The sequence below is a fragment of the Rattus norvegicus genome, chromosome 20, assembly GCF_036323735.1.
Source record: "Rattus norvegicus strain BN/NHsdMcwi chromosome 20, GRCr8, whole genome shotgun sequence".
In the NCBI taxonomy this organism is placed as follows: domain Eukaryota; kingdom Metazoa; phylum Chordata; class Mammalia; order Rodentia; family Muridae; genus Rattus; species Rattus norvegicus.
The window spans coordinates 32,528,911-32,538,289 of record NC_086038.1 but is presented as its reverse complement, the minus strand read 5'-3'; the positions used below and the strand labels follow the sequence as shown (position 1 = coordinate 32,538,289).

Sequence of the window (9,379 nt, the reverse complement as noted above, 5' to 3'; positions counted from 1 at the left end):
GTGTGTGTGTGTGTGTGTGCCTGTGTGATGGAAGTGTATGTGAGTTTGAGTGTGTTTATGCCAGAGCATACATGTGGAAGTCAGAGAACAACTTTAAGAAATTGGTACCAATACTCTTCAAACTATTCCACAGAATAGAAAGAGAAGGAACACTACCAAATTCCTTCAATGAAGCCATAATTATGCTTATACCTAAACCACATAAAGACCCAACAAAGAAAGAAAACTTCAGACCAATTTCCCTTATGAATATAGATGCCAAAATACTCAATAAAATGTTTGCAAGCCAAATCCAAGAACACATCAAAATGATCATCCATCATAATCAAGTAGGCTTCATCCCAGGAATGCAAGGATGGTGCAATATATGTAAATCCATCAACATAATCCTCTATATAAACAAACTCAAAGGAAAAAAAAAAACATGATCATCTCATTAAAAGGAAAGGCCATCCAGAGACTGCCACACATGGGGATCCATCCCACATGCAGTCACCAAACCCAGTGACTATTGGGGATGTCAAAAGGTGCATGCTGACAGGAGCCTGATATAGCTGTCTCCTGAGAGGCTCAGTCAGAGCCTGACAAATACAGAGGTGGATGCTCGCAGTCAACCGTTGGACTGAGAAAGGGGTTCCCAGTGGAGGAAAGAAAGGACTGAGGTAGCTGAGGGGGAATGCTAGGACAGGGAGGCAGAAGGGAGGGAAGGAGGGAGGGAGGGAGGGAGTGAGCGAGCAACCTCATGGAGGCAGGGTTTAGGGGATGGGATGGGGATTGCCAGAGGAGAAACAGAGAAGGGGATAACATATGAAATGTTAATAAAGAAAAGAGCCAATAAAAGAAAAGGAAAAAGGAAATTGGTAAGATGGTGACAGAGGCAGCAGCAACTGGGCAGCTAGGCAGGCAGGTGGGCCAGGTTGGTCTGGTAGAGGTAGCATGTGCTGGACCAGTGCGTGTATCTGCCTCTCCCCACCCCACTCCCTGTCCTTTTCTCCCCTCACCTACTGCACCTAACCCTGCTCATCAAGGGCAGCAGGGCGCTCCCTCTGTCCTACCCTGGCTTGCCCACCCTCACCATCCCTGTTTCTCCTTCCCCTGCCTGGGGCAACCACCACCATGATCCTGCTGGAGATGAACAACTGCATCGTCGTCGAGGAGATGCTCGCACTCACGTGTGAGAATGTGGCCACCGGATTTTGACGGCGTCCTTTATCATACTTCAAATTCTAATGGAGACAAAGCAAAAGTGATTGTCAGTATTTCTGTGAAAATCTACAAGGAACTCCGTTCACATGGAGTTGATGAGTTACCAAAGAGTAAATTGGAGTTTCTTAGTGAACCCAGAATCAGGATACGATGTTTCTTTGCTATATGAGCTTGAAAATCTACCTGGGTCCAAGAATTCTATTGTGCATCAGGCTGGCATGTTGGTGCGAAATTGTTTTGCCACTATATCTGAGAATTACTTCCTATTCCAAGAAAGGGGAAAGAGAGAGAGAGCAGAGCAGTTATTCATTGTGGGGATGATCAGACCGTGTATGTGGAATCTAAAAAGGACAGAGTGACACTAATCTTCAGCACGGTTTTTAAGGATGACATATGGTCATCAGAAAGGTGTCCAGCGGGAGTTCAAAGAAGGACGAAGAGCCAGCCACACATCCCTCCAGGTCCTTTTTAGCCACAGGGAATTGCTTCTAGAGATGAAAGTGCTCTAAGGCCTATATTCACACACGGATGCGAGCAAATACATTCGACTTCCTTAAGGTGCTCAACAGTGCGTGCCCAGATGCCGAGAAAAAAGAAATGAAAACAATCACACAGAAGACTTTTTCACCCCCACTAACTCTTGGGAACTGAGGAGGAAGCGCTGTTGATCGAAGGCTGGACCGCTTGCTACTAGATAATCATAGCCCTTCCTGATGCACCTTCTCCAGGTTCTTGAGGGATTCTCTGGGTTCCATTTTGTAGGAGTTTGGCTCATAAACTATAGAAACGAGCTGTGTTTGCAAGGACTCAATAGTTCCTAAGAATTAAAAAAAATTTCCACTTGATCAACTTAATTCCCTTTTCTTTTTCCTCCCTCACTTCCCTTCCTCCTCCAAGCTGTTTGCTTTGCAATGTTACTGGTAATGAGCTGCAGGTAGGGCAATCTTAATTTGTTTTCTTCTAAGTATTTGAGCTCAAAAGGCTTGGATCTAAGGTAATACGGTTAGGGTCACTAATAAAGAAAATCTTACGATCTTAAAAAAAATGAAATGGATCCTCTACTTCCACCTTTTTGACAGGGAGTCTCTCTTCTGCCTGATGTGTTCTCAGCTGCTGGCCTGCTACTCCCTAGGAAAGTCTCCTGTTTCTAGCCCCATGTTATCTGAGAAGAGCTAGGATTACGGATGCAGACAGCTGTATCTGTGTTTTTCTTTTGATAAATTCCAGGGATCAAACTCATCGCGTTTACATGACAAGTACCTTTCCTGCTGTGCCATCTTACCAGTCCCAAAACATTGTTAAAAGTAGACTTTAACAATAACTGTATGGAACTCTTCACAATGAAGACTAAATGAAAGATTAAAGACAAGACATTTAAAGGAAATGAGTTGGATGACAAACGTGGGGCATTTAAAACACTGCATAAAGAGAAAGGAAATGGAATACTTAAAAGAAGTAGCCTGTGATCAACTATTTCACTCCAGGGCGTACACCCAGAGAACCCCACATCCTACCAGAAAGATACTTGTGCCCCATGTTTAGCGTTACCTAATTTCCTAAAGCAAGGAAATGGAAGCAGTGTCATTGGCCATCAGTGTGTGAATGGATGAGGAAAATCTGGCATTTATATTAAAAAATGGAATATTATTTGGCTCTCGAGAAAAATGAAATCACAGAATTAACAAGGAAATGGATGACTTAGAATATATAATCTTGAGCAAGGCCACCCAATCACAGGAAGAAAGAAAAACTTAATGTTCTCCCCTGCATGATGCTCTTAGCATTTAATATATAGATTCATAAGTATACAAATATAAGCATGGGACAGTATGACATCTAGAAAGGAGAACAGAAAAGGTAATTTTTAAAAAGCAAATACTAATGAGTTAGCATGTACCAAATACCCTGGGGAAATACTTCGGAATACTCTCTCAAGGTCTAACACATTGTTAATACAATATAAGTCTTTAAATGAGTGACGGCAGGGCTATAGACATGCCTCGGCAATGAAAAGCACACGCTGCTGTTCCAGAGCATGCAGGTTTAATTTCCAGCACTGATGGCACCTCACAATAGTCTATAACTCCTCTTCTGGCCTCCAAGGCACCAGGCTCACAAGTAGTACACAGGTCAGCATACATGTAAGCAAAACACACATTCACATGGGATTCCATGACAGGCTACTTACTTCCAGACCTGATTTCGAATTCTATTTTTCATTGAAGGATGTAAATTTGCTTTGTGTAAAAAGTTTAAATTGTATTGGTTTTGGTGAATAAATGGCCTTTTTTTAATATTAAAAATAAATAAATAATGTGGATAATAAACTATCCAATAAATAAATATCCAATACTTGCCTAAAAAGTCAGGAATAGGAACACAGAAGAGTTAGGGAGAGGTGACATTCAAAAAGGTAAAGTAGGGAAATGGCCCATAATTAAAGACAAGCATCTCTGTATATATTTTGAAAAAGAAGCAACTGAAGTACAGAAATATGAACTACTACTTGTTACGTTTTAAGACTACAGAATATACAAACCATCGAAAGATTTTCAAGTAAAGGTGAAAACATTTTTGTAAACAGCAATCGCATTAACAGGAAACTGTTTTCGGCAATAAGAGGAAGTAGTTGATAAATAAGTCACATGGCCAAAGCCAAATAGATGTCTTCTAAGACTATGGATGAAATAAAATCAATATAAAATATATAAAGGCTGGAAGAAGCTGAAGAGGAGGGCAGCCCCATAGAAGACCAGTAGTCTCAACTAATTGGACCCCTGAGATCTCTAAGCCACTGAGTCACCAATGAGGCAGCATACACTAGCTGGTCAGATGCCCCAGACACATATGCAGCAGAAGACTGCCTGGTCTGGCCTCAGTGAGAGAAGATATGCCTAACCCTTGAGAGACTTGAGGCCCCCAGGTAGAGGAAAGGCCTGGTGGGAGTGAGAGGAGACATCCTCTTAGAGACAGGGGGAGGTGGAAGGGGATGAGGAACTGTGGGAGGGTGGACTGAGAGGAGCTAAGAGCTGGAATGTAAAAAAATAAAAGTAGCCTTCTGGTTCCTGCCTGAGCCCAGAGCTGAACAGGTCCCACACCTCTCTGTACCCAAATCCTGTGGTAGAGAGAGATGGCTCTCAGAAGTGCAGACAATTCTTAGAGCTCAGGGGAGACCACTACTTCTGCTTGCATTCCTGGCCCCAGAAGAACCTGCCTAGTGCTCTCTGAGCAGAGGAACCTAGGAGCAGTCACAGGGAGGAAATTTCCAGTTTCTGCCTATGCTGAGAGCCAAAAGCCAGTCACCAAGAGCAATGACACACTTGAGAACAGAGGTAAAACCAACTCGTCTGCTCCAAACAACCCGCCTGGAGGCTTCGGAACACAGACCCAGGAGCAGCTCTCTGTTCCCAGATCTGACTGAAAGAAAGCAGGTCTACAGGAGTGACAGCAAGACAAGAGAACACCAGAGACAACCTGATGGCTAGAGGCAAACGCAGGACCCTAAGTAACAGAAACCAAGGCTACATGGCATCATCAGAACCCAGTTCTCTCGACAAAGCAAATACTAGATATCGAAACACACCAGAGAAGCAAGATTTGGATTTAAAATGATATCACATGGTGATGATAGAGGACATAAAAAGGACATAAATAACTCCCTTAAAGAAATACAGAACAACACAGGTAAACAAATAGAAGCCCTTAAAGAGGAAACACAAAAATCCCTTAAAGAATTGTAGGAAAACACAACTAAACAAATGAAGGAATTGAACAAAACCATCCAGGATTTAAAACTGGAAATAGAAACAATAAAGAAATACAAAGGGAGACAACCCTGGAGATAGACGCAAACATCACCAACAGAATACAAGAGATAGAAGAGAGAACCTCCCGGGTAGAAGATACCATGGAAAACATAGACACAACCATCAAAGATAATGTAAAACAGAAAAAGTTCCTAACCCAAAACATCCAGGAAATCTAGGATACAATGAGAAGATCAAACCTAAGGATAATAGGTATAGAAGAGAGGAAAGACTCCCAACTTAAAGGGCCAGTAAATATCTTCAACAAAATTATAGAAGAAAACCCTGCTAAACAAAAGAAAGAGGCACCTCATGGTACCTTCTCCTAAATTGACCATATAATCAGTCACAAAACAGGACTGAACAGATACAAGAAGATTGAAGTAATCCCATGCATCCTATCACGTCCCCATGGACTAAGGCTGGTCTTCAATAACAATAAAAACGACAGAAAGCCCCATACACGTGGAAGTTGAACAACGCTCTACTCAATGATAACTTGGTCAAAGAAGAAATAAAAAAAAGAAATTAAAGACTTTTTAGAATTTAATGATAATGAAGGCACAACATACACAAGCTTTTGGGACACAATGAAAGAAGTGCTAAGAGAAAAACTCATAGATCTGAGTACCTCGAAAAAGAAATTAGAGAGAGCACATATTAGCCGCTTGACAGCACACTTAAAAGCTCTAGAACAAAAAGAAGCAAATTCACCCAAGAGGGGTAGATGGCAGGAAATAATCAAACTCAGGGCTGAAATCAACCAAGAAGAAATAAAAGGAACTATACAAAGAATCAACAAAACCAGGAGCTAGTTCTTTGAAAAAATCAACAAGATAGATAAAACCTTAGCCAGACTAATCAAACAGAGGGCACAGAGAGTGTATCCAAATTTACAAAATAAAAAATGAAAAGGGAGACATAACAACAGAATCTGAAGAAATTAAAAAAAATCATCTGAGCCTGCTACAAAAGTCTTTATTCAACAAACCTGGAAAATCTGGATGAAATGGACATTTTTTTCTAGATAGATAACTGGTACCAAAGTTAAATCAAGACCAGATAAACCATCTAAACAACCCCATAACTCCTAAAGAAATAGAAGCAGCTATCAAAAGTCTCCCAACCAAAAAGAGCTCAAGACCAGATGAGTTTAGTGCTGAATTCTATCACATCTTCATAAAAGATCTAATACCAACACACTCCAAACTATTCCACAAAACAGAAACAGAAGGAACACTACTGAATTCCTTCTGTGAAGCCACAATCACGCTTATACCTAAACAACACAAAGACCTAAAAAAAAATAAAGAGAACTTCAGACCAATTTCGCTTATGGATATTGATGTCAAAATACTCAGTACAATTCTCACAAACCTAAAACAAGAATATATTAAAATATTCATTCACCATGATCAAGTAGACATCATCCAACGGATGCAGGGATGGTTTGCTATATAAAAATCCATCAATGTAATACAATATGTAAACAGACTCAAAGAAAAAAACCACATGATCATCTCATTATAAGCTGAGCAAACATTTGACAAACTTCAACACCCCTTCATGATAAAAGTTTGGAAAGATCAGGAATTCAAGGCCCATACCTAAACATAGTAAAAGCAATATACAGCAAACCAGTAGCCAACATCAAACTAAATGGAGAAAAACTTGAAGCAATCCCACTAAAATCACAGAGTAAACAAGGCTGCCCACTCTCTCCCTACTTACTCAATATAGTTCTTGAAGTTCTAGCCAGAGCAATCAGACAACAAAAGGAGGTCAAAGGGATACAATTTGCAAAGGAAGAAGTCAAAATATCACTATTTGCAGATGATATGATAGTTTATTTAAGCGACCCCAAAAGTTCCACCAGAGAACTACTAAACCTGATAAACACTTTCAGCAAAGTGGCTGGGTATAAAATTAACTCAAACAAATCAGTAGCCTTCCTCTACTCAAAGGATAAACAAGCTGAGAAGGAATTAGGGAAATGACACCCTTCACAATAGTCACAAATAACATTAAATACCTCGGTGTGATTCTAATCAAAAAAGTGAAAGATCTGTATGACAAGAACTTCAAGTCCCTGAAGAAAGAAATTGAAGAAGATCTCAGAAGATGGAAAGATCTCCCATGCTCATGGATTGGTAAGGTTAATATAGTAAAAAATGGCCATTTTGCCAAAAGCGATCTACAGATTCAATGCACTCCCCATCAAAATTCCAACTCAATTCTTCAAACAGTTAAAAAGAGTATTTTGCAAATTCATTTGGAATAACAAAAAACCAAGGATGTTGAAAACTGTCCTCAACAATAAAAGAACTTCTGGGGGAATCCCTGACCTCAAGCAGTATTACAGAACAATAGCGATAAAAGCTATGGTACTGGTACAGAGATAGACAGTCAAATGAATGTAATAGAATTGAAGTCCCAGAAATGAACCCACACACCTATGGTCACTTGATCTTTGACAAAAGAGCTAAAACCATCCAATGGAAAAAAGATAGCATTTTCAACAAATGGTGCTTGGTTCAACTGGAGGTCAGCATGTAGAAGAATGCAAATTTCCCTGTACAAAGTTTAAGCCAAAGTGGATCAAGGGCCTCCATATAAAATCAGATACACTCAAACTAATAGAAGAAAATGTGGGGAAGAGCCTTGAACATATGGGCACTGGGGAAAATTTCCTGAACAAAACACCAGTGGCTTATGCTCTAAGATCAAGAATCGACAAATGGGATCTCACAAAGCTGCAAAGCTTCTGTAAGGCAAAGGACACTGTTGTTACGACAAAATGGCAACCAACAGATTGGGAAAAGATCTTTACCAACCCTACAACTGATAGACGGCTTATATCCAAAATATACAAGGAACTCAAGAAGTTAGACTGCAGGGAGACTAATAACCTTATTAAAAAATGGGGTTCAGAGCTAAACAAAGAATTCACAGCTGAGGAATGTCAAATGGCTGAGAAACACCTAAAGAAATGTTCAACATCTTTAGTCATAAAGGAAATGCAAATCAAAACAACCCTGGGATTTCACCTCACACCAGTGAGAATGACTAAGATCAAAAACTCAGGTGACAGCAGATGCTGTTGAGGATGTGGAGAAAAAGGAACACTCCTCCATTGTTGGTGGGATTGCAGACTGGTACAACCATTCTGGAAATCAGTCTGGAGGTTCCTCAGAAAATTTGACATTGAACTACCTAAGGACCCAGCTATACCTCTCTTGGGCATATACCCAAAAGATGCCCCAACATATAACAAAGACACATGCTCCACTATGTTCATAGCAGCCTTATTTATAATAGCCAGAAGCTGGAAAGAACCCAGATGCCCTTCAATAGAGGAATGGATACAGAAAATGTGGTACATCTACACAATGGAATATTACTCAGCTATCAAAAACAATGACTTTACAAAATTCATAGGCAAATGGATGGAACTGGAAAATATCATCCTGAGTGAGGTAACCCAATCACAGAAAAACACATATGGTATGCACTCATTGATAAGTGGATATTAGCCCAAATGCTTGAGTTACCCTAGATGCACAGAACACATGAAACTCAAGAAGGATGACCAAAATGCGGATGCTTCACTCCTTCTTTAAAAGGGGAACAAGAATACCCTTGGCAGGGAATAGGGAGGAAAAGTTTAGAACAGAGGCAGAAGGAACACCCATTCAGAGCCTGCCCCACATGTGGCCCATACATATACAGCCACCAAACTAGATAAGATGGACGAAGCAAAGAAGTGCAGGCCGACAGGAACTGGATGTAGATCTCTTCTGAGAGACACAGCCAGAATACAGCAAATACATAGGCGAATGACATCATTAAACCACTGAACTGAGAACGGGACCCCAGTTGAAGGAATCTTAGAAAAGACTGAAAGAGCCTGAAGGGGCTTGAGACCCCATATGAACAACAATGCCAACCAACCAGAGTTTCCAGGGACTAAGCCACTACCCAAAGATTATACATGGACTGACCCTGAGCTCCAACTTCATAGTTAGCAATGAATAGCCTAGTAAGAGCACCAGTGGAAGGGGAAGCCCTTGGTCCTGCCAAGACTGACTATGATTGTTGAGGGGAGGGCGGTAATGGGGGGAGGATGGGGAGGGGAACACCGATATAGAAGGGGAGGGGAAAGGTTGGGGGATGTTGGCCTGGAAACCGGGTAAGGTAATAACAATTGAAATGTAAATAAGAAATACTCAAGTTAATAAAGATGGAGAAAAGAAAAAGCAATGACTTCATGAAATTCATATGCAAATGGATTGAACTAGACAATATCCTGAATGAGGTAACCCAATCACAAAAAACACACATGGTATGCACTCACTGGTGAGTGGATA

General features: G+C 40.7%; 1 pseudogene; it reads left to right on the top strand.

The window, feature by feature from the left end:
* Positions 1-685: 685 nt before the first annotated feature.
* LOC134483812 (actin-related protein 2/3 complex subunit 2-like) lies at positions 686-9,052 on the top strand (annotated as a pseudogene).
* Positions 9,053-9,379: the final 327 nt, after the last annotated feature.